A 26825-nucleotide genomic window follows, 5' to 3' on the forward strand; every position below is an offset into this window, starting at 1 on the left:
ACCAACAAATTCATACTAAATATATCAGACTTTGTGGCAGATTTTCAACGGATTCGTGACGGATTTCCATTTTGATGAAATTACACTAAACTTACATTTGATGGGATAGTTTGAGGGGTAGCTGGTGCTACCTTGTGTTATATATTGGGTCCGTCCATGGCTACACCATCATGATGACACTCAGGTTGATGTTTTATCCATTTTTTTTGCTTATGGAAGAAAAAAACAAAGGTGATATATTAAATGGAAGTTAGAAAAGATACTAAAAGGGACATAAATCAAAGAGGGGATATTTTTGAAGAAATGATGATCAGCATATTCTTTTTAAAAAGACACATAGATGAGCATATATATATGTGATATAAAGGCAACATATAGCATAAAAACTCAAAAAACATGGGACATAAAATGTTAGCATTTTCAATACAAATGGACCGTTTTTAGAAAATACAATCATCTCAATAGTAGGCTACTTACTATTTTAAGAAAGTTATCATACATGTTCTTTTGACAAGTGGTGACTAGGTTGAGGGGATTTGGAAATATTATATAGTCTAATATATTAATAATCAAAAGACTAACGATTAGAACTTTATACTTTTACACACACCCATAAAATTCCTTACATTTTTTGTGAATAATTTATAGGAAAGTTATTTTTTTTCGTTAACTTTCGGTTTAACGGTTTTCAATTATTTTGGAGGAACACCAAAAATAGTTTTTTCTAAAACATTGCCACTATTCACGAAAATCATAGTAAATGTGTTCTATGATTTTGGGGCAATTTATTTTTCGTCTTCACCAAAATCACAGTAAAAGTTTTCTGCCATGTTTATGAGAGAGGATTGTAGGATTGTTGCCTACATCCTCTGAATTCAAGAGGTCATGTGAGGGTCTTAATCATTCAGCCCAACAACAAAATCATTTAATGATTAATTGGTGTCATAAGAGCCATTAAATATCATAAATTAAAAAACTATTGAGTGATAACTATTAATTAGATGCTAGTGAAAAGTTATGTAGGTTTAAATAGATATTATGGAATCATTATTATAAAGAAATATGAAAAGATATGGAAGTTTCAAATGATTGTGGTGATAGAACAAATGTCTCCTTTATAAATTCCAAATCAATATGGTGCTTAGAAAAATGCTTCTATTATAAGATATACTAGGCGAATGCCCGCGCGTTGAACGAAACACTTATATAGTTGAAGTCTTTACATATATATATATATATATATATATATAGAGAGAGAGAGAGAGAGAGAGAGAGATTTAAATATAACAATAATGTTGTTGTTAAATTTGATATCATAATTCGTATACTAAATTGATATAATATATTGTTTATTTTGAATTATATGATAATATATATACATATATTATAACTGCATTATGTCAATAGTTTGAATGACTTCTATCCGTAAATTACACGTGAATAAACTTAAATATAATATATGGTTTAATGTCATTTATAGTTGTTATTATTGTTAATTAATTTTTATTATTTTTTTGCTTAATGTTTTAATATCTATCATTATAATTATTTAAAACATCAACCATTGTTTTTTGATTTTAAATGTAACAATATAATCATTTATATAGAATTATTTTTAACTATTGTTACTGTAAGTTAATTTAAGCTACTTATTTGAAAACTTTTAACGATTATAAAAATATATTTAAGAAATATTTTAGTTAAATTGAGATTACAGTTTAGTTTTTGCATTTATCACTTTTAACTATTTAGAAAATATTCTTTGGTTTTTTTGAGTGGAAATGAAATTTATATTTAAGTTGACACTGTAATGTTATATTTAAATTAATAATTTAAGTATTTTTGTCCAAACTATTCAAAAGTTGTAGCTTTAAAGTGATGATGGTTTACATACAACAACATTTTAAATCTAATAAATTAAGTATAATATGTTAAAAGTTAAAGACATAACTTTATAAGTAGAAGCAAATATATTATTTTAAAATTAAAATTTAGTTTATTTATGATTACACTTTAGGTTTGATATTTATTTAACCTTATTAACCAACTTATAATCATTATTAGAAAAACACTACAATTTATCACTTTTAACTATTTACAAAAATATTTTTTAGGCTGTTTAACGTAAACTAAAATTTATATTTAAGTTGATCCTGTAATGTTATATTTAAATTAATAATTTAAGTATTTTATACAAATTGTTCCAAAATTGTATCTTTAAAATGATAATGGTTTATATCCAACAATATATTAACACTAATAAATTAAGTATAATATGTTAAAAGATAAAAAAACATAACTTTATAAGTAGAAGTAAAAATATTATTTTAATATTGAAATTTAGTTTATATATGATTACACTTTAGGTTTAATATTTATTTAACCTTATTAACCAATTATAATTATTATTAGAAAGAAATTGAAAAATCATGGGAGTTTCAAATGCATGAGATTCAAGGAAAAATGCTAGCTTTATAAGATATATATATATATATATATATATATATATATATATATATATATATATATATATATATATACTTATAAAGGAAGCATTTTTCCTTTCACCATATTCATTTGAAACTCCCATGTATTTTTCCTTTCACCACATTCATTTGAAACTTCCATGACTTTTCAATTTCTTTCTAATAATAATTATAATTTGGTTAATTATGTTAAATAAATATCAAGCCTAAAGTGTAATCATATATAAACTAAATTTCAATATTAAAATAATATATTTACTTCTACTTATAATGTTATGTTTTTTAACTTTTAACATATTATACTTAATTTATTAGTTTTAATATATTGTTGGATGTAAACCATTATCATTTTAAAGATACAATTTTGGAACAATTTGTATAAAATACTTAAATTATTAATTTAAATATAACATTATAGGGTTAACTTAAATATAACTTTTAGTTTAACTTAAACAACCCAAAGAATATTTTATAAATAGTTAAAAGTGATAAATTGTATTGTCTTTGTAATAATGATTATAAATTGGTTAATAAGGTTAAATAAATATCAAACATAAAGTGTAATCATAAATAAATAAAATTTCAATTTTAAAATAATATATTTACTTCTACTTATAAAGTTATGTCTTTAACTTTTAACATGTTATACTTAATTTTTTAGATTTAATATGTTGTTATATGTAAACTATTATCAGTTTAAAGCTACAACTTTTGAACAGTTTGGAAAAAACACTTAAATTGTTGACTTAAAAATAACATTGCAATGTCAACTTAAATATAAATTTTTATCTTACTTAAAAAACTAAAGAATATTTTGTAAATAGTTAAGAGTGGTAAATTGTAGTGATAAATGCAAAAAACTAAATTGTAATCTCAATTAACTAAAATATTTCCTACATATATTTTTATAATCATTAAAAGTTTTCAAATAAGTAGCTTAAAATAATTTACAATAACAATAGTTAAAAATAACTCTATGTAAATGATTATATTGTTACCTTTAAAATCAAAACAATAATCTTTGATGTTTTAAATAATTATAATGATAGAAATTAAAACATTAAGCAAATAAGTTTTAAAAAATTAATTAACAATAACAAAAACTATAAATAAAATTAAATCATATATTATATTTAGTTTTATTCATGTGTAACTCACGGGTAGAAGTCATTCAAACGATTAAGATTATGAAGTTATAATAGATGTATATATTATCATATAATTCAAAATAATTAATATATTATATCAATTTAGTATACGAATTATTATATCAAATTTAACAACAACGTTATTGTTATATTTTAAAAAAACATATATTTGTAAATAATTCAACTATATAATTGTTTCTATACATTACAATTTCAATTTAAATATAAATTTTAGTTCCACTTAAAAACCCAAAGAATATTTTGTAAATAGTTAAAAGTGATTAATTGTAGTGATAAATACAATAACTAAATTGTAATCTCAATTTAACTAAAATATTTCGTAAAGGTATTTTTTTTAATCGTTAAAAATTACCAAATAAGTAGCTTAAAATAACTTACAATAACAATAGTTAAAAATAACTCCATATAAATGATTATATTGTTACCTTTAAAATCAAAAAAATAATGTTTGATGTTTTAAATAATTATAATGATAGAAATTAAAACATTAAGCAAATAAATTTTAAAAAATTAATTAACAATAACAACAACTATAAATAACATTAAACGATATATTATATTTAATTTTATTCATGTGTAACTCGCTGGTAGAATTTATTTAAACAATTGAGATTATGAAGTTATAATAGATGTATATATTATCATATAAATGAAAATAATCAATATATTTTTATCAATTTAGTATAAAAATTATTATATCAAATTTAACAACAACGTTATTGTTATATTTAAAAAAAATTGTAAAGACTTCCAACTATATAGGTGTTTCTGCGCAACGCGTGGGAATTCGCCTAGTATATATATATATATATATATATATATATATATCTTATAATAGAAACATTTTTCTAAGCACCACATTGATTTGAAATTTATAAAGGAGACATTTTTTCTATCACCACAATCATTTGAAACTTCCATATCTTTTCATATTTCTTTATAATAATGATTCCATAATATCTATTTAAACCCACATAACTTTTCACTAGCATCTAATTAACAATTATCACTCAATTGTTTTTTTAATTTATGATACTTAATGGTTCTTATGACACCAATTGATTAAAATTGAGATATATATAGTTCACAATGGTAAATTTTTATTAGAATGGTTTAAAGAATTGTGTGAGTGGTCGAGAGATAGATTAGAAACTCCATAAAAAAGATTATCAATGGAGAGCATAAGTAATAAGAAAGAGGAAGATGACGATAAGAATGAAATATAAAAGTTTATGGTAAGGAATATTGTTTTATTTTCTTCTTTCTTATTATCCAAATTTATATTGTATAATTATGATTTTGGTTGGAATGGAAAATATTATATATGAAGATGCTCTAATAATTGCCTCTAGATTCACATGATCAATAAGACTACTTCATAACAATACAAAACAAGAATGGTTAATTGAGTTTGCAAGATAGTGCACGTTAAAGTTCATTCCACTTACCACTCAATAGTTTTTTTTTAAACTATGATACTTAATGGTTCATATGACACCAATTGATTAAAAATGATATATATATATATATATATATATATATATATATATATATATATATATAGAGAGAGAGAGAGAGAGAGAGAGAGTTCACAATGGTAGATTTTTATTAGAATGGTTTAAATAGTTGTGTGAGTGGTTGAGAGGTAGATTAGAAACTTCATACAAAAAGATTGTCGATGGAGAGCATAAGTAATAAGAAAGAGGAAGATGACGATGAGAAAGAAATATGAAAGTTTATGGTAAGAAATATTGCTTCATTTTCTTCTTTCTTAACCAAATTAATACTGTATAATTATGATTTTGGTTGGAATGGAAAATATTATTTACAAAGATGTCTAATCATTGCCTCCAGATTCACATGAGCAAAAAGACTACTTTACAACAATATAAAACAAGAATGGATAATGAAGTTTGCAAGATGGTGCATGTTATGTTCATTCCACTTCAATTTGTATAACTAGACTTTTAAAAAGATTTATTGGGTGTAATTTCTAGGATGATGTAATGGAGTGGATGTCAACATTTAATTTTATAATTCTTCATGTTGTGTTGGATGTTCGCAATTGTTTACATGGAAATGGTCCTATAGATGACAATTATGTAGTTGATAAAGCTTACTAAAATTGATTTTGTTATATTCCATAAAAATGGTAAAGTTGAGTTGTTGATATATCATTACAAGATATTATTTTATTATAAATCATTTAATCATTCATGATCATTTTAAATGAGATGTTTATGAATTAACTGTAAGGTAATTAAAAATGAAATAAGATTTAACCATTGCAATTTGCACCACTAATTTTATGCTATGCTAATGGAAAGAACAATGGCACGAGACTCTCACAAAATACAAATCATTTAATTGTTTTATACTTATGTTTTCTAATAACATATGAGTGCTAAAACTCATTTTGGGTTTTATAATTATTATCAGCCTAGTTAGAATCTATTACCGAATATTTTGACATCAATTATAAACATTTTTTATTTATAATTTTAACTTTTACTTTAATTTGTTGTATTTACGTTATCAATAATTTATATGTTTAATTATTTTTTCATATGTTGTAATAGTCAATCAATTTATTCCATAATAAAAAATTAGAACCCCAATACCGACAATTTTAGGAGCGGTTTTGAAATATTAAAAACCGACATAACATGTTCCAGGACCGGTTCTAATATTTTAGGGTCACAGGTTCCAATTTTAATAGGCCTATATATAAAAATTGACCAAGACCCATCGATAAAATTATAAATTTCAACATATTTTAACCATATATTTGTTTTACTGTGCAACGCGCAGGAATACGCCTAGTATACTTATAAAGGAAGCATTTTTCTGTTCACCATATTCATTTGAAACTCCCATGAGGCATTTTTACTCAAACCATATTCATTTAAATTTTAAAACCTCTTATTTGAATGAATATCACTCAAAAGTCTCTTAATAACGATTAACCATTCAAAGGTTTTATAACTTATATAGTATGTTTAATAAACAATTAATGGATAGTATACTATAAAATGTCAATCTCTTTGAGTAGACACACAAATACCAATCACATACACAATTCACAAAGAAAACAAGTCTAAAGATTTTTGTGTTGGTTTGAGGGCTTTGGACCATTTTTCGGGCAATGTTATTATGTTAAATTTTTTAACTTGTAAGTTTGTTATATACTAATTCTTTTTATTTTATTTTAATTTTCTTGGTTTAAGTATTCTTTTAAGACAATCATTGTATGTTGTGGTTGAAATTTTAATGTAAATTAATTTACATTCATGTTATCGATCATATGTTAAGGAATGCGATATATATAATATTTAATTAAATATTGTATATATGTTTTTATGTTTGTGTTGCTTCAAAACAATAGTTAATTAAAAATCGTGGATATGTTATATTATCCATATTATCCTTGTAAAGTCTATTTTAAAATGTAAATTGTCTATGTTATCACTTTATATTTTAGTATATGTTTAACATTTTAAGTATAATAATAAGTGCTTTTTAAAAGTTTTCTTTCACTTATTAATAATAATAAGTGGTTTTGAAATTATCGAACAATAGTTATAAATAATAAAATCAAATTATAAAAATCATGGATATGTCATATTATCCATGCAAATCCCTTTTGAAATGTAAATTGTCAATCTTATCACTTTATTATTTATTATATGTTTTATATTTGAATAATAATATTAAGTGTTTCTTATAAGTCTTCTTTAACTTATTAATAACAATAAGTGGTTTAAAATTAATGAACAATAATTTTAAATGATAATAACATCAAATTTAAATTAAATAACATTAGCTACAAATAAATTGTATTTTAAATGAAAATCATTAATGAAATTAGAAAATAATTGTATAAGTAAAAATTTGAATTAATCAATCATAACAATTCTTAAAAATAATACTAAATAGATAATTATATTTAAGTCTATTTGCAAGGAAGGTGGGTTGATGAGAATGAATATTATTGTTCAAAATAGTTGAGATTATATATATATATATATATATATATATATATATATATATATATATATATATTATGTCAAAGTTAATGTAATTAACATAACCATTATAAACACATATTTTTTAAGATTCTAAAAATATATTTTTAACCGTGCCGAACAACGTGCGAGAATTCGTCTAGTCATACATACTTATAAAGCTAGCATTTTTTCTTGAATCTCATGCATTTGAAACCCCATTTTTTAACTTCCTTTCACCACATTCATTTGAAACTCCCATGACTTTTCAATTTCTTTACAATAATATTAAAATAAGTTAATAATGTTCTATAAACAAGAAAGGGTGTTTTATTATAATGTCTCCATCTCACATCGATGATGAGAGTAAACAAGAGAATGTTTCATATTCTATAAATAGGAAAGGTTGTGAAATGTTTCAAAGGGACCAAACCATGAGAACTTTCTCATGCCTACCTTTGTAGGATTTTGAAGGTATTATTTGGTGAGATTGTCTATATTGGCAAGTGTCCAGTTAACTTTTAGAATTCCAAAAATGGTTTTGAACCGAATTTGTTCAGGTTTAAACCGTGTTTCAGTTAGAAAAAAAATTATGTAGTTGGGTATATTGAGTTGAACCTGAATTGGATCAATTTGGACCGATAAAAGAATCATTTTCCTTTCACAACAAACATTTGAAACTCCCATGATTTTTCAAATTATTTCTAATAATATTATAAATAAGTTACATAACTTTATATAAATATAAAAAAGTATCTACCTAAACCTAAAATTATAACTGTTTGAAAAATCACTTTGATTTAAAAGCACGAAATATATACAAACCGGGTTTCACTAGAAAAAAAAATGTAGTTTGGTATATTTAGTTGAATTGGTCCGAGTTTGATCTATTTGGACCACAAAATAAGCATTTTCCTTTCACTACATACATTTGAAACTCCCATGATTTTTCAAATTGTTTCCAATGATATTTTAAAAATGTTACATAATGTTATATTAAGAATAAAATTACAATTGTTTGAAAATTCGATTTGATCAAAAGCACGAAATATATACGCATATTATATTTTATAAATAAATTCTTTTTATAATGAACTTTTGAATCTTGAAAATACATATAAACAAGCTTTCTATATTAAGTACCTAACTGAATTTATGATTTTAGAATTGAACAAAAAGTTATTCAATAAGAACTTACTTTTTTGGATAGCAACTTACAAGATTATAGAAAAATGGAACTATTGAACAATAAATAAAGGGTAAAAAAGAGAACTGTAGCACCTGGTTCCTGGTATGTATTTTAATCTAAGTATTTTCACATTTTAGCTGGAACTCGGCGAGTTGTAGGCCTGACTCGCCGAGTAGGGACGAGATATCGAGCAAGTTTAAGTTGGCGACTTGACGAGTCCATATCCTGGACTCGGCGAGTCCGCCGGTCTGGAAGAAACCCTAACTTCAACGGTTTGCACCCTATTTAAACCCCCTTATGCGCCCCAAGCTCGCCCCCTTTACTCTCAGAGCATCCTTTAACAAACCCTAACCCTCCCCTTTGTGATTTGAGTGTTTGTGTGCTTTTCCTTAAAGTTTGAAGAAGAGAAGGAAGGAAGGACCAAGGAGAAGGAGAAGAGCAAGGATCTAGAACTCAATCCAGAGTCCATTGAGGTATATTGCACGTCTTTTCTGTTGCCATGATGCTTTTCTTTTAGAAACCCCATTTAAGCCACCTTTATCCATCTCCTAGCTTGATTGTAATATAGAAATCATATTGAGTGGAATGGCCTTTGAATCTAGCTAGGTTTGAGCTTCAAGAGCCCAGATCTACTGCCTTTATGGAGCCATATTGAATGAAAGCCCTAGATCTACTCTTTTAGTGTTTTTGAGCCTCAAAACCGTCAATGGTATTTATCTACACGTAAAGTTGGAAACTTTACGTGTTAATCGAGCCTTAAGAACCCAGATCTATGGATGGAATGCACTGGATTCAAGCAGAATCGAGTATATAGTGATTGCATGCATGCGACTTGGCGATTCGTTCTTCGGACTCGGCGAGTCGAGTCGCGAGTCCCCGATTTTCCCCTTTTGAGTTATGCCGAGTGGGATCAATGAGCTATAGTGGACTCAGTGAATCGGAGGCTAGACTCAGTAATGGAGGGACTCGACGAGTCAATGCCCTGACTCGGCGAGTCCAAGGCAATCTTCTTGCCTCAAGAACAGACTCGACGAGTTGTTCATACAACTCGGCGAGCCGAATGAAAGACTATTGGATATCTGTATGGAAGGAGAACTCGTCGAGTCAATGCCTAACTCGATGAGTAGGGACGGGAGTGAGGACAATCGAATGGATAGGGACTCGACAAGTTAGCGAGCCAACTCGGCGAGTCGGTTCAACTGGAAGTTGACTTTGACTTTGACTTTTGACTTGGTTAGGGGTAAAATGGTCATTTTACCCTAAGGACAGTTAGCCGTGTTTGATTGAGTGTTTCGTGGGAATTGCAGCCGGAGGATTTCCGGAGCAGCATCAGCAGACAGACAATTCCCGCGCAGATCAACAACTACTTCGAGGTGAGTTACCTTCCAGTAGCGCTGGGTCTACGGCCACAATGTCGGCCCACCAGTAGGAGTTGTATGTTAGGTGATTGTCTTTGTGATATCATCTAGTTTTGCTACTACCTGATATGTTATATGCTAGCTTGATGTGTTATAGTAGTAGAGTTCGGTTGTTAGGACCGAAGGGTAGTCAGACACCCCAGATGCGTCTAACAGTGTGTGATGTCATGATTATATGCTAGCATGATCTGAGATATGTGTTAGGGGTAGTAGGAGGGGAACAGTCCCTGAGTTCGGTTGTTAGGACCGAAGGGTAGTCAGACACCCCATATATGTCTGATAGTATGTTATGTTATGATATGTGATAGTAGTAGTGGTAGGGGTGAAATAGTCCCCGAGGTTTGGTTGTTAGTACCGAAGGGTAGTTGGCACCCCAGAATGGCTGCACGGGTAGGACGACACCCCAGAATGGCTGCACGGGTAGGTCGGCACCCCAAAATGGCCGTACCGGGTAGGTCAGGCACCCCAGAAATGCCTGACAAGTATGATATGTTATATGATTGTATGGTACGTGGTACGTTGGGGGAACTCACTAAGCTTCGTGCTTACAGTTTTCAGTTTTGGTTTCAGGTACTTCTTCATCGAAGGGGAAGGAGCTGACGCGGTAGCGATACATCATACACATACACTGTTTTCCGCCTTACAAGATTGTTTTGGGATTTGTACTCTGATATTTAGTTAATTTTGTATTTTGGTTTTCAACACGATTTATGATTGTGGAATGATTTGATTAGACAATGTTTTAATTACAAATGCTTTCCAAAGTATTGATTTAAAAAAATGAAATTTTTGGACATGAAAATTGGGTTGTTACAAGTTGGTATTAGAGCCCTAGTTTGAGGGATTCGGACACACCTTCGGGGGTGTTTGGACTCAAACCCAGGGATTAAAAGATTTTTACAAAGAAAATGACTTTCTAAAAGATAAGATAAAAGAGTTTTGAGAAAGAACAAGTGTGTGATGTGCGCCACCGGCCGAGCTCAAGTAAGTATTCCCCAAAGTACCCATACAATGTTATATTATGTTTATCAGATTTAGTAAAACAGCATGCTAGAATAGGACTAAGGATCTAGGAATGATGCCTTATGTGCCTGTTTTATGTGCTTCAGCTTATGAGGATTGCATGATAGAATTGAGTAGACAGTAGTAGGATAGCCTGTTTAGGTTATGCCTGATAGTATGAGCTTAGCATTGTATGCTAGTGCAGTTCCGGTTATGAGAATATAGTTGCTAGAGAGTTGTTCCCTTTTGTTCGAATGATGCTTGCTTTGTGCTTTATGGGACTCTGAGTGATGGGAGTTAGCCATTAGGTGAATATGTCACGTCACATGTGATCAGGGTTGAATAATCTCAGAGTGCTGGATTTGGCCCTATTGCGCGGATCTTGTCTGAGTCTAACCATTGTAGGGAGGAGTCTGTTACTCGAAGGATTATTTGAGCCTCATCACATGTGATGGTATTCAGGTAATGGCTAATTGGTATTACAAGGAGTCCTTCAGCAACTGAGGACCAGTTTGGGTGGAGTTAGAGATTTTCCCTAGGGTAAGCCTAGAATGGGAATGGTAGAGAATCAGCAGTGATGAAAGGGACTTGGTGGAGTCAAAGCAGACCTTGAGGAAGGTACGGATAGATGTGGAAGGTAGTATGGGCCCGTACTACTGAAAGCAGAGGATCCGTACCCGAATTAAGGAAGGCTGAGACAAGACCAGGGAACTTGTAGTAGATGTGATCCCTCAAGAGGTATCAGTATCACTAACGGTTGTTGTTATGTATTGCAGAATGGTGGTACTACGTTCGAGGCCAGCAGTTGGCAGCTCAGGAGAGGGATCGGGCTCGGGATCAGGTTCCGAGCCAATAGATGAGGCGCTAGGCGAGTTCATAGTGTCAGAGATCATCAAAGGTATCCTTGAGTCGACCCCCATCATCTTCGGGTCGATCAAGGAAGGGATAGTTGAGCTGATGGAGGACCGCCTCAGGGCGTTTAGGAGTGACCGGGCATCTGGCCAGTCAGGATCTCGCACATTGTCTTTTAAGGACTTCAGGGGCAGTGGTGTGCCAGATTTCCATGGGGCGAAGGACCCTATTGTTGCCAGACGATGGATCGCAGACATTGAGTCTGCGCAGTTGACTAGCTTCTGCCTCGAGGGGTCGAAGGTAAGGTTCGCAACAGGGTGTTTTAGAGACAAAGCTAGAGATTGGTGGGAGTATGTTAGTGACTCATTGGGAGCCTCGAGTGTTGAGGCTATGACTTGGCCGGACTTTGTGACTCGGTTCAGAGCCGAGTTCGCACCCGCGGTGGAGCTCCAGCAGTTAGCTAGAGAGTTTTTGGACATGAGACAGACGACGGAGACTATGGCGGAGATCACCGCCAAGTTCTGAGAGAGGGCATTAATAGTGCCCCAGTATGCGGGAGATGAGGATATGAGGTGGACCTGCTACCACGACATGCTGCGAGCCGACATTCGGGAGCATGTCAGTTTTTTAGCTTGCCCTACCCTGGACTCTATGATTGCCAGGGCGAGGGAGAGGGAGATAGACTTGGAGCACATCCAGAAGAGGAAGTCAGAGGAGGGACAGACATGAGGGGCTTCAGGGAAGAAGCCCAAGGGATCAGATGGTAGGCCGAAAGGCCAGACAGGACCGGGCCACTGCAGGAAATGCGGTAGACCACATGAGGGAGGATGTAGAGTGGGATCGCCGGGCTGCTATAAGTGCGACAAGATGGGGCACTTCAGCATGGATTGTACCGCCCCTGCACCTGTGTTACCGACGTCAGAGTTGCTGTGTTTCCACTGCAACCAGAGGGGCCACAAGAAGGCCAATTGCCCCCAGTTGACAGCAGTATCAGCGCCAGTGAAGGCGCCAGCTCCAACGACCCTGCGGATTACCGATGGCCGGCAGGGCAAGGCAGAGGCTCCAGTGGTGAGGAGCCGGGCTTTTCAGCTGACTATCGAGGAGGAACGCACTGCACCCGATGTGGTGACGGGTATGATTCTTTCCCTCTGATTTATTTATTTGATGTTATGATGCCGATATATGCTCTGTATATACGTGTTTAGGATCGTTCCATGTGAACGGTATCCCAGTGCAGGTGTTGTTTGACTTAGGTGCCACCCGATCGTTTGTTTATCTTGCGCTTAGCAAGAAGTTCAATAAGTCTTCGGGCATGTTGGATTGCCCTTTAGAGGTAGAGATTGCCGATGATCGATCGGTGCAAGCATCAGCAGTGTTCAGAGGTTACGTTCTAAGGCTATTTGAGGAGCGCTACTTGGTAGACTTGGTACCCATTCCGTTGCGTGGGAACAAGGTGATTATAGGCATGGATTGGCTCAGCCCCAATGGGGTTGAGTTGGTACCCCAACTGGTGATAGATTGCGCACAACAACTGGTGCGGATCAGTACCCCAAGTGGGGGGAGAGTTGGTAGTTCAGGGCGAGAGGCCACAACGAGGGCCAGCGGTATGTTTGACAGCGAGAGCTAGGCGCTACCTTCAGCAGGGTTGCACAAGATATGTCGCGTATGTTATGGATCCCCGTGAGGCAGGTAAGGCGACGGTGAGCGAGGTTCCGGTGGTGCGAGATTACGCAGATGTGTTCCCAGAGGAGCTTCCTGGGATACCTCCGGAGCGACAAGTAGAGTTCAAGATCGACCTAGTCCCTGGTGCGACACCGATAGCCAAGTCACTGTATCAGTTGGCTCCACCTGAGATGCAGGAGTTGTCTACATAGCTGCAGGAGCTGTTAGACAAAGGATTCATTAGACCGAGAAATTCACCCTGGGGAGCCCCGATTCTGTTTGTGAAGAAGAAGGATGGGTCGCATCGAATGTGTATAGATTATCGGGAGTTGAATAAGGTAATTGTGAAGAACCGTTACCCACTTCCGAGGATTGATGACCTCTTTGACAAGCTTCGCGGAGCATCTTGGTTCTCCAAGATCGATCTACGTTCAGGATATCATCAGATGAGGGTCAGGGAGGAGGATGTGCAGAAGACTGCGTTTCGGACGCATTATGGCCATTACGAGTTTGTGGTGATGCCCTTCGGGCTCACCAATGCTCCTACCGCATTCATGGACCTCATGAACCGCGTGTGTAGACCGATGTTAGACCGGTCTGTGATAGTGTTTATTGATGACATCTTGTTTTACTCCAAGACGCAGGAGGAGCATGAGGAGCATCTGCGAGAAGTTCTGGAGACTTTGAGGAGGGAGAACTTGTATGCTAAGTTCTCCAAGTGTGAGTTCTGGTTGCGCGAGGTGCAGTTCCTCGGGCGTCTCGTCAACCAGAACGGGATCTCAGTGGACCCGCCCAAGGTAGAGGCCGTGATGAGATGGGAAATTCCGAAGTCTCCATCTGAGATTCGGAGTTTCCTGGGATTAGCGGGCAACTATCGGAGATTCATTTAGGATTTCTCCAAGATAGTCGTACCCCTGACGCGGCTGATGAAGAAATCCATGGTTTTTTTATGGGGGCCTGAGCAGCAGGCAGCGTTTGAGACTTTGAGACAGAGATTATGCGAAGCACCAATCTTAGCCCTGCCAGAGGGCGTAGAGGATCTTGTTGTATACTGTGACGCGTCCATTTCAGGGTTGGGCGCGATGATGATGCAGAGAGGGCATGTCATTGCCTACGCTTCAAGGCAGCTAAAGCCTCACAAGGCGAACTACCCGATGCACGATTTAGAGTTGGGGGCGGTTGTCTTCGCCCTCAAGATTTGGCGGCATTACCTCTATGGAGTCCGGTGTACCATTTACACGGACCATAAGAGTTTGAGATACCTCATGGACCAGCCGAATCTGAACATGAGGCAGCGACGGCGGTTGGATGTGGTAAAGGATTATGACTGCGAGATCCTTTATCACCTAGGGAAGGCCGACGTGGTGGCCGATGCGCTTAGCCGCAAGGCAGCACCGATCAGAGATGTGTGTATGAGGATGACGATGGTGACCCCACTGTTAGAACAGATACGGGAGGCTCAGCAAGAGGCTATGAAGGAGGAACATCAGAAGAGCGAGCGTATAGTGGGTCAGGTTTCCTCCTTCGATTATGATAGCCACGGATTATTGGCACTACACCGTAGGGTGTGGGTACCGTATCACGGGGGTGTGCGCCAGGTTCTGCTGGAGGAGGCGCACAAATCCAGATTCTTCATTCATTCCGGGGTGATGAAGATGCATAGGGATCTTCGTTAGGATTATTGGTGGCCCTGCATGAAGCGGGATGTGGCATGGTACGTAGAGTGATGTTTGACCTGCAGGAAGGTCAAGGCCGAGCATCAGAGACCACACGACAAGATGCATCTGTTGGATATCTGTAACATCCCCATTTTTACGGCCAGAAAAGACCGACTTTGTTTATGCTTTATAAAAATCAGAGTACTTCTTTAATAAAAGTGTTGCGGAATTTTTCCCCAGAAAAACATGATAAATACGTTATTAAAACATTTTCGAAGAAACGTATTTTATTCATTTTAAAACGTTTGGGATGTCATCGTCAATATAGGAACATAAGCATAAACAGAACTTATATTCATTTACACTAATGATTTACATCTCCTTTATTCTCTCAGTGAATTATGTCTTCGCATTGATACCTGTGATACAAAGAAAACTGAGTGGGTCAGGCTTGGGAGCTTGGTGAGCATATAGGGTTTTCAACCCACAATAATACATTTATTATATTCAATTATCAACAATCAACCCAAATACCCATCCCCATTATCTTCTTTAAGGTTTTACCCTAAGAATCGATTATACTTTCTTCATTCATTCCTAAGGGTTTACCTGAAGAACTGGCACACAGTCCATTTGCTACCACGGTTTATACAATAAGTACTACGTCGCATAGTCACCAGGGTTCATACAATTGGCACTACGTCTCATAGTCACCGGGGTTTACACAATAGGCACTACGTCTCATAGTCACCTGGGTTCATACAATTGGCACTACGTCTCATAGTCACCAGGGCTTACACAATAGGCACTACGTCTCATAGTCACCAGGGTTTACACAATAGGCACTACGTCTCATAGTCACCTGGGTTTACACAAAAGGCACGAAGTCACATCGTCACCAAGGTTTATCAAATAGGCACAAAGTCGCATCGTCACCAACTATTCCATCTACCCATGTTCTACCCAACATTTTTGTAGATATAAACACAAACACAATTTAAATCATTTAACACCCGTATAAAAACATCAATTCTAATCCATCTCAAATAGATAATTAATATCTAACACATAGCACGTATTTCATAGCTAATACTTTATATTTATGTATTAGAAGAAAATAACTATGCACTTACGCATATAAACAACAATATATATAAATATACACATAACACGTATTTCATAAAATACTTCATATTTATGTGTAAGATGAAAGTGACTATACACTCACTTGCTCAGAAGATGATCTGACAGCACTACGTCTTGCAGAAGTAGTGTCTCTTCGTAGATCTGGAAGATCTTCACATAAACCGGCTCCTCGCGGGCAGGGCTTCGGCTCGGGAATAACGCTCTTCGGGATTCTCGGGGCTTCGGATCTCGCTTCGGGGCTCGGGAATGATACCGGGGCTTCGGGATATGATTGGCACGTAAATCGAGGCAAAAATTAGAGAGAGGGAAGAGTTTGAACAAGAGAAAATGGCTGATTTCGAGTTCTATTTATAGGCTGAGGGTCTGGGATTACGCGGGGCGTAATCTCAAATTACGCAGGGCGTACTCAGTACGCGGGGCGTACTCGGTTACGCGGGGCGTACTCGGTTACGCGGGGCGTACTTTGACGTCACTGCATGCGTCGATCTGTGGCACTCGAGTATCGGTCAGGCAACTTGCATCCGCCTGAGTACGCGGGGCGTACTCAAATTACGCGGGGCGTAATTGACTCGTCGAACTTCTAAATTGCGTAACTTTCGCATACGAGCTCCGTTTTCGACGTTCTTTATATCCACGCGAAGGTCAGACCATACTCTATAACTTTCATTTAGACTCCGTTGGCTAATTTTGACTTTTATTTTTATTATTTATTTTTAGAAGGCCGGGACAGAAAAACTTCGTTATAAATTCATAACTTCTTCGTTTGACGTCCATTCTCGCCTAACTTTTCATTGTTTCGCTACTAATAACGAGATCTTCGATTCTCATTTAGATTGTTTCGGCTAAAAACCGCTCGATATTAAATCGAGCATTCGGGCTGCATACTGCCACGTCGAAACTTCAGAAAATCATAACTTCTTCATACGAAGTCAGATTTGGGCGTTCCTTTTATGCACGCTCTCGGTTTAACGAAATCTACGACTTTCGTTTAGATTTCTAAGGCTAAATATCGCTCTAACATAAATTCACTTTTTACGTCATTCAGCGTCGTGCCGGTTCTGTCGCGAAACTTCGACAGGTCATAACTTCTTCGTTATAATTCGGATTTCGACGTTCTTTATATGTACGGAATCCTTGTAACATATACTATAACCTAGTTAAGATTATTCATTCTAAATAATCTTCTATCAGAAACTCATTTTTTGACGCTTATCGTCTTTAAATTGACTAGCCCTGATCTACGGGCGTTACAATTATCTCCCCCTTAGGATGATTACGTCCCGGAATCATCAACGAAATAGGGCTTGTATAATGATTCCATATGTCATCCTTCCATCCTAAGTAATCACCGTGATGCTCAATCTTGCACCTGCTCTTCGTACTATGTTGGCTTTCAATCGTAACCTTTGAGTTACAAAATAGGTCCTTATTGAGGACTCCTTTTTCTTCTCAGGATAAATACTTTCCTTTATCTGTTGTAACAGACCGATGGGTCGTGCTCTACTGACCTCTCATCGCATGATGTAATGCTTAGACTTTGGTCTCTTAGAGTTAAATTCCAAAATGGAATACACCTTCCTTCATATTCTAATGTGATATAATCACATTTCAGCACGTAGCATTTCTGCCTACAAACTTCTTTTAACAACGAACGCGACACTATCAATCGCATTAACTTCAACCTTCTGACTTAAGTCAGATGTTACATCTAACTTGGTCCTCTAGACCACGTAACATACTCCTTGTAGTCGAACTCAAATTTAAACATGACCACTAGGGTCGGAACAAGAACCATCTTACTAGTCATTACTGAAACAATGGTAATGACATACCAGAATAAAATGGAATCAATCACTAGCTTCTTGGTAACCTTGTGACTTTTCCCTGATCCAAGTGCGAGTCATGTGCTTCCGGTAGTATATGCATCTACTACCTTTCACACCTACTCATACTCGTCCCAAGTATTGTCTCTCAGTCGAACCAAGTCACTATACAAAAATCACACAATCATTTAACACATCAGGTACTAAAACCATAAATATCACATAAATATCAAAACCAGGGTTTACAATATAACTTGAAATGATTACACAAAAGTTCAAGTTCACCCTATACTATGCCTTTAATTGGCTACATCATAAGTTGATCCTTGGATATAAATTCCTCATTCTTGATTCGCTTCGTCGAGGATCATGTGGAATGCCTTTGGCTGTGGTGGTGCGTTTTTCTTTGGGCAGTCTCTAGAAATATGCCCTTCCTCGTTACATCCGTAGCACACCCTTTTGTTGGATGCGCACTTGTTGGCGTAATGCCCCGTCTTCCCACATTTGTAGCAAGTCATATCCTCGCTACACTTCCCGAAGTGTTTCTGTTTACACTTCTCGCACCACTTAGCTTCATCTCTTCCTCCATATTTCGGGAATTTGGTTTCTTTGTTGATTATTGAAGATCCTTCATGTTTCCTTTTCTCTCCAACTTCAGCTCTCTCCAGACCCTTTTCTTTTATTTGGGTTTCAACATTTTTGGCTGCTCAGATGGCGGCTTTCAAAGTGGTTGCTTGCTTGACTATCGGACCAAAGACCGCTGGTAATCCATTGGCAAACTTGTTGACCTTGGAAAGTTCAGTTGGAACTAGGTATGGAATGAGCTTCATCTTTTCCGTAAAGCTTGTGGCATATTCAGTGATGCTCAATTTTCCCTTCTTCAGATTCTGGAACTCATTGTTGATTTCCAGGAGATCCTGCTCAGAGCAGTATTGCATTTTCAATTGTACCACGAACTCCTCCCAAGACATCTTGCTAGCTTCCCCCTTGGGCATCGAACCTGCCAGTAACTTCCACTAGCTCAGTACTCCAGATTTTAATAGAGGAATTGCAAGAGCGGTCTTCTGCCTGTTGCTACATTCGCAACTTTCAAACATAGTCTCCATTTCGGAGACCCAGTCCATAACTTGCACCGGCGTCGGGCTTCCGGATAGACATGGTGGTTTGGATGCCATGAAATCCTTATACTTGCACCCACGACCATCATTTCCTCCATACTGGTTATTGCGTCTAACCACTGGTTGTTCGACTTGACCAATGATCCCACTAAAGTTTTCTCCTTCAGACTGCCCTCCATTCTCCTCGGGCTCTTCTGCTTGAATTGACGGTTCTTCACGATTCTGCCTAAGCAGGCGTCTTGTTTCTTCCATCTGACGATCCAACATCATTTGAATCATCATTTGTACACCAGCCATTGTTATCGGCTCAGGTGCATTAGCTACGACAGGTATTTGTTGAATTACAGGCGGTTGATTCCTGTTTTCATCAGCATTTCCAACTCCGCTTCTTGTTCTCACCATTTTTGATCTACACACCGAATAATTTCACCTTATTACTCCCAACGATTACATGCTAGTTCTAATATCGTATACATACGCTTAGAATCCTAAACACATAAGGTCTCCAGATCCGGTCGGTAACAGACCCTAGATCCAAACAAATAATAGCACCAATATAGTTATCACACAAAACATTTAGCACATAAAAGCATTTTAGGCATCATTCCTAAAATAAACTAGTGCTTGTGTCTATTTAGGCGTACTACCTAACATATTTTAGACACACTCCTCACAATCATTACTTAGCATTCTAAGTTTAAGTCTAGAAATTTCCTACAAATTCCTAGTTCGCTTAAACTAATGCTCTGATACCAACTGTAACATCCCCATTTTTACGGCCAGAAAAGACCGATTTTGTTTATGCTTTATAAAAATCAGAGTACTTCTTTAATAAAAGTGTTGCGGAATTTTTCCCCAGAAAAACATGATAAATACGTTATTAAAACATTTTCGAAGAAACGTATTTTATTCATTTTAAAACGTTTGGGATGTCATCGTCAATATAGGAACATAAGCATAAACAGAACTTACATTCATTTACACTAATGATTTACATCTCCTTTATTCTCTCAGTGAATTATGTCTTCGCATTGATACCTGTGATACAAAGAAATCTGAGTGGGTCAGGCTTGGGAGCCTGGTGAGCATATAGGGTTTTCAACCCACAATAATACATTTATTATATTCAATTATCAACAATCAACCCAAATACCCATCCCCATTATCTTCTTTAAGGTTTTACCCTAAGAATCGATTATACTTTCTTCATTCATTCCTAAGGGTTTACCTGAGGAACTGGCACACAGTCCATTTGCTACCACGGTTTATACAATAAGTACTACGTCGCATAGTCACCAGGGTTCATACAATTGGCACTACGTCTCATAGTCACCAGGGTTTACACAATAGGCACTACGTCTCATAGTCACCTGGGTTCATACAATTGGCACTACGTCTCATAGTCACCAGGGCTTACACAATAGGCACTACGTCTCATAGTCACCAGGGTTTACACAATAGGCACTACGTCTCATAGTCACCTGGGTTTACACAAAAGGCACGAAGTCACATCATCACCAAGGTTTATCAAATAGGCACAAAGTCGCATCGTCACCAACTATTCCATCTACCCATGTTCTACCCAACATTTTTGTAGATATAAATACAAACACAATTTAAATCATTTAACACCCGTATAAAAACATCAATTCTAATCCATCTCAAATAGATAATTAATATCTAACACATAGCACGTATTTCAAAGCTAATACTTTATATTTATGTATTAGAAGAAAGTAACTATGCACTTACGCATATAAACAACAATATATATACATATACACATAACACGTATTTCATAAAATACTTCATATTTATGTGTAAGATGAAAGTGACTATACACTCACTTGCTCAGAAGATGATCTGACAGCACTACGTCTTGCAGAAGTAGTGTCTCTTCGTAGATCTGGAAGATCTTCACATAAACCGGCTCCTCGCGGGCAGGGCTTCGGCTCGGGAATAACGCTCTTCGGGATTCTCGGGGCTTCGGATCTCGCTTCGGGGCTCGGGAATGATATCGGGGCTTCGGGATATGATTGGCACGCAAATCGAGGCAAAACTTAGAGAGAGGGAAGAGTTTGAACAAGAGAAAATGGCTGATTTCGAGTTCTATTTATAGGCTGAGGGTCTGGGATTACGCGGGGCGTAATCTCAAATTACGCAGGGCGTACTCGGTTACGCGGGGCGTACTTTGACGTCACTGCATGCATCGATCTGTGGCACTCGAGTATCGGTCAGGCAACTTGCATCCGCCTGAGTACGCGGGGCGTACTCAAATTACGCGGGGCGTAATTGACTCGTCGAACTTCTAAATTGCGTAACTTTCGCATACGAGCTCCGTTTTCGACGTTCTTTATATCCACGCGAAGGTCAGACCATACTCTATAACTTTCATTTAGACTCCGTTGGCTAATTTTGACTTTTATTTTTATTATTTATTTTTAGAAGGCCGGGACAGAAAAACTTCGTTATAAATTCATAACTTCTTCGTTTGACGTCCATTCTCGCCTAACTTTTCATTGTTTCGCTACTAATAACGAGATCTTCGATTCTCATTTAGATTGTTTCGGCTAAAAACCGCTCGATATTAAATCGAGCATTCGGGCTGCATACTGCCACGTCGAAACTTCAGAAAATCATAACTTCTTCATACGAAGTCAGATTTGGGCGTTCCTTTTATGCACGCTCTCGGTTTAACGAAATCTACGACTTTCGTTTAGATTTCTAAGGCTAAATATCGCTCTAACATAAATTCACTTTTTACGTCATTCAGCGTCGTGCCGGTTCTGTCGCGAAACTTCGACAGGTCATAACTTCTTCGTTATAATTCGGATTTCGACGTTCTTTATATGTACGGAATCCTTGTAACATATACTATAACCTAGTTAAGATTATTCATTCTAAATAATCTTCTATCAGAAACTCATTTTTTGACGCTTATCGTCTTTAAATTGACTAGCCCTGATCTACGGGCGTTACAATATCCCGCTTTGGAAATGGGAAGATATCACGATGGATTTTATCACCAAACTTCCCAGGACCGCGCGGAGAGTAGATTCTATATGGGTCATCGTGGATCGGTTGACCAAGAGCGCCCATTTCATACCGATCCAGGAGAGTATCTCGGCAGATAACTTGGCCGATATCTAGATCCGAGAGGTGGTGGCGCGGCACGGAGTGCCAATCTCCATGATTTCAGATAGAGACGTACGGTTTACTTCCAGACAGATGGTCAGAGCGAGCGGACTATCCAGACTCTGGAAGATATGTTGCGAACATGTGTTTTAGACTTCGGTGGTAGCTGGGATATTTATCTTCCTTTGGCCGAGTTTTCATACAACAACAGCTACCACGCGAGTATTGACTGTCCTCCCTTCGAGATGTTGTACAGGAGAAGGTGCAGGACCCCGATATGTTGGGGCGAAGTTGGCCAGAGGGTCATGGAGAGCATCGAAGTGGTGCTCAAGATGACCGAGAGGATTCAACAGGTGCGGAGTAAGCTTCGGACTGCTCAGAGTCGACAGAAAAGCTATGCCGACAAGCGCTGATCAGACCTGGAGTTCCAGGTCGGAGATATGGTTCTCCTGAAGGTGTCGCCATGTAAGGGCGTCATCCGATTCAGGAAGCGGGGCAAGTTGGGCCCTAGGTACATTGGACCCTTCAGGGTTCTATCCCGGGTGGGCAAGGTGGCGTACCGGCTGGATCTGCCAGCCGAACTCAGTCAGATCCACAACACCTTCCACGTCTCGTAGCTGCGGAAATGCCTAATGGACGACTCAGCGGTGGTGACTTTAGAGGATATTCAAGTTGACGACAACCTGAATTACATTGAGCGGCTAGTAGTAATCCTCGACCGGAAGTCGAGGGATCTGAGGAACAAGAAGGTGGAGCTAGTGAAAGTGCAATGGCAGCACCGGAAGGGTTCGGAGTGGACTTGGGAACCGGTAGAAGAGATGAGCGAGCACTATCCCGAGATGTTCCAGGAGCGAGTGGCAGACTTCGAGGACGAAGTCTAAACTAAGTGGGGGAGATTTGTAGCACTTGGTTCCTGGTATGTATTTTAATCTAAGTATTTTTGCATTTTAGCTGGAACTCGGCGAGTTGTAGGCCTGACTCGCCAAGTAGGGACGAGATATCGAGCACGTTTAAGTTGGCGACTCTACGAGTCCATATCCTGGACTCGGCGAGTCCGCCGGTCTAGAATAAACCCTAACTTCAAGGGTTTGCACCCTATTTAAACCCCCTTATGCGCCCCAAGCTCGACCCCTTCACTCTCAGAGCATCCTTTAACAAACCCTAACCCTCCCCTTTGTGATTTGAGTGTTTGTGTGCTTTTTCTTAAAGTTTGAAGAAGAGAAGGTGTAACACCCCGTTCTTTAAGTGTTTAATTATAAGTCCCTGAGATTTAAGAGGAAGGGTAATTCTGGTCCTTTTGCGAGAAATGAGTTTCATCCGAGAAGGTTTCGGGCTGGTGTATGTGTTAGAAGCATTTGGGCTCTCGTCACCCTCGTATGAATGTAAATTTATTTGGGAGCAGGTTTAGATTAGAGGAGTTGCGGTGTTTTGAAGTTGATCATTGTTTATAGGTCTTTGCGGTATAAGTGGATAAAGGGTCCCATGCATGCATGGCATGCATGCAATAATTGGTGAAGTCTGGCTGGGTACGCCCAGCGTAAGTTGGAAGTACGCCCAACATAAAAGGGGCGAAAAGTTACGGGTGGCCGGGTGAGTACACCCAACGTACCAGGGAGGTATGCCCAGAGTACTCTCAGAAACCCCAAACCCTATTTTAGGGCCAGCCACTATATAAGGAACATGTTGGTTCACCCCCTTAGCCTCCTTATGCTCATCTTCAACCTCAGAGAAACCCTATATCTCGTGTTCTCTCCATTATTGGGTGTGTTTGACCTTGGAATGCTCTTTTTGGCAAAAGAAAGGCTTGAAGGAGAAAAGAGAAGTTGTCAAAGAAGAAGAAGAACGTGTGGTGCTTGTAGATCTGAAGAGATACCATCCTTTGGAGCTTGTTTGAGGTATAAAGCTTCTTGCTTGACCTTCATATTGTATAGATCTATGTATTTTGAAGCTTTGTCACCATTCTTGTCCCAAAAGTCCTCACCTTGTTGCATATTTCGATTTGGTCAAGATTATCTGTCCTTTCAGACCTTTGGAGAGGTCTTGAGTGAGAAAAATGAGGTCCCAAGGGCTGTAGTTGTTCCATGTGTGAGATATATAGGTCTTAATGGATTAAGACCTTGGATTAAGAGCTTAAGGACGTCCCAAGTGATAAAGTCTGAGACTTTATGAATTCTAATCATATTTGGCCTATGGATCTGAAGTTTGGGCTTAAGATCTTAAGCCATTAAGAGGTTAAAAGGACTTATTGAGTATTGCAGTTACGCCCCGCGTAGCGGGCCAAAGCCCCGATCCTCGTTTGTGTTTCATTGCAGTACACCCAGCGTACCAAGGAGGGTACGCCCAGCGTACTCCTCCTGTTGGAATTTCATTTTTGGGCTTTGAGTTTGGGCCGTTGATGGACAATTGGTTATTGGGCCAAGTCTGGGAATTTAGGGATAGAGTATTTTGAGCCCAATTATTGTTATGGACATTGGTTCTAGGCCCATTTGGTGAAGTGGGCCCAATTTGGTAAATTGAGCTAATGTTGGACTTTGTATGAGATTTGGACTTTGGTCTTGGCCGATAAGTGGAAGTATGATTGACCTAATGCTTATTTTTGTTATGATGGTTAGTTCGGGATTTGCGGTGAGTTGGTGGTTCGAGAGTCTGCTTCCTCAGTTCAGAGTATCGGCATTCGCGAGGTGAGTTATCCTCACTATATCAACAGGGTCTAAGGCACCAAGGCCGACCCTTTATCGGATTGAGATCCAGGTATCTGTCGTTATGATATTGCGTGTTATGGGCCGGAAGGCATATTATGTTATGGGCCGGAAGGCATTGTGATGTGGACCGGAAGGTCATGGCTTGGAAAGGCGTATGTGCGTAAGTAGTATTTTGGCTGAGACGTAGGGTAATGCTATGCAAGTGATCGGTTAGGTCGGTATCCTGGTTAGGGTGATGATATGTTATGTGATCTGTTTGATCTATTTGTTGACTACGAATTGTTATATGACTGTATGTTTATGTGCACATGGTTGTTTGGACTGAAGTTGGGTTGAGGCAGGTCCTGCTTTGTGCTGTAGGCCAAGATACCCAGGGCGGCCCGGTTGTTCCGAAGGCCTAGCGAGCGGTCCGGATAGGCTGTAGGCCCCACGAGGGCGGACCAGACATGCCGAGGCTCGGAGAGTGGACCAGGCCGAATGAAGGCCCGATGCGGGCGGACCAGTCATACTGTAGACTCAGAGAGTGGACCAGGTGGGTTGAAGGCCCGGTGCGGGCGGACCAACCACACTGCAGACTCAAAGGACATGACTAGACACGGAGGGTGGACTGAAGGCCGATACGGCGGACCAGTCACACAGTAGACCCGATATGCATGACTGTTCTATGTTCTGTTATGTTATGTATGCTATTTATGTTATGGGCCGGAAGGCAATATGTTTTGGGCCGGAAGGCAATATGTTGTGGACCGGAAGGTTGTAGCCTGGAAGGGCATATTTGTGGTTGGTATTTTGGGGGTATCTCACTAAGCTTTCGGGCTTACAGTTGTGGTTTAAATGTTTTTTTTAGGTTCTTCAGGAGACCATGGCAAGGCGAAGGCGTGATCGTACCGCTCCTCGTGTTTATGTTTATGGCATGATTCTGGGAATACTCTGATAATAAATGTATTGAAAACCTTTTTGTAATAACGTTATTAAAATGGATTGTTTTTGAAAAGTTTAAATTGTGTTGAAATTTTTGGTCATTACAAGTTGGTATCAGAGCCTTGGTTTGAGTGAATTGGAGGAACATTCGTGTGAATCCAGTCTCAAATCAAGGAGAGTTTTTAAAAGATAAATTAAATGGTTTTCAAAATTAGTAAAGAGAGGACGCGGAGGTACGATAAGCCGGAGCCAGTAAGTAACCCCAAAATAACATACATGATAATTGATTTTGAGCTTTGATAGAACAACATGCTAGTGTTAGGCTAGGGATCTTCGGGATTTCATGATAATGTTGCTTGATTCAGGATGCCTGTTAGCCTAGGGTTTCCTTGTGGGAGATTTCCAGTGTTCCTCTAGTAGTGAGGGTTGAGCGCTTGTTTTGTATGTTTTCACTAGGGTGTTGTGGTAGTACTTCATACAAATATGGGTAGGTGTGGAAGGTAGTATGGGCCCGTACTACTGAAAGCACAGGACCCATAC

This window comes from Lactuca serriola, chromosome 4, assembly GCF_051521515.1.
Source record: "Lactuca serriola cultivar US96UC23 chromosome 4, Lser_US96UC23_V15, whole genome shotgun sequence".
Lineage (NCBI taxonomy): Eukaryota > Viridiplantae > Streptophyta > Magnoliopsida > Asterales > Asteraceae > Lactuca > Lactuca serriola.